Genomic DNA, 928 nt, shown 5'->3' with positions numbered 1-928 from the left:
GGCTGGTAGTTTCGAACCGCTGACCTTAAGGTTTGCAGCCCGATTTGTAACCACTACGCTACCAGAGAGAGCTCCCTACCACTTACCACTTACAATAACCACCCAAAAGATGAAATATACTAAATCTAACCAGAGAAACATACAAAAAAATCTACATAGAAAAGGGGCCTCAGATAGACAAAGCAGTACCAAAGAAGAACAAAGTTAAGAAGTCTGTCACTTCCCAACCTAAAACCTAAAATGTAACCTTTTGGCTTTCCTGAGAAACATCATGACAGTAAGCAAGAACAATCACTTTACAAATGTTGGCCAAAAAAAAAGGAGATAAGAAGAAAGTGGCTGATACATTTTCCAAGAAAGATTGGTATGATGTGAAGACACCAGCTATGTTCAATAAAAATATTGGGAAAACACTTATCACAAGAACTCAAGGAACCAAAATTGCATCTGATGGCCTCTAGGATCATGTGTTTGAAGGGAACCCTGCTGATATGCAGAAAGATGAATTCACATTTTAAAAATCTAAGCTGATTACTAAGGATGCTCAGGACAAAATCTGCCTGACCAACTTACATTGCATGGATCTTATCCATGACAAAACGTGCTCCATGGTAAAAAAAAAAAAAAAAAAAAGGCAGATCATGAATAAAGCCCATGTTGATATCATGATTATCAAGATTGTTTTGTTTTATCTGTTCTGTATTGGTTTTATTTAAATTAAAAAACAAAACAAAACAAGAAAAACAACCAGATTTGGAAGGCATCCTAAATGCAGAACCAATAGATCCACCAAATCTGGAAGAAAATGATGGAAATCATGATCCAAAAGATACAGGTAAGTGACTTAAAAGAAGTAGCTAATAAATCAATTCCGGACAACATTTGGAAGGACATAAAAAAAGACTTGCCATTCTATTTACTGTCTTCA

The 928-nt window shown here is 35.6% G+C and overlaps 1 pseudogene; it reads left to right on the top strand.

Annotated features, from left to right (window-relative positions):
• The first annotated feature begins 302 nt into the window (after positions 1 to 302).
• The window catches only part of LOC102837301, a 5,586-nt pseudogene continuing 4,960 nt past the window's right edge, over positions 303 to 928 (top strand).

This window comes from Chrysochloris asiatica, unplaced genomic scaffold, assembly GCF_000296735.1.
Source record: "Chrysochloris asiatica unplaced genomic scaffold, ChrAsi1.0 scaffold00036, whole genome shotgun sequence".
Classification (NCBI taxonomy): Eukaryota; Metazoa; Chordata; class Mammalia; order Afrosoricida; family Chrysochloridae; genus Chrysochloris; species Chrysochloris asiatica.
The sequence above is the reverse complement of the archived record's forward strand: the minus strand, read 5'-3'. Positions and strand labels throughout refer to the sequence as shown.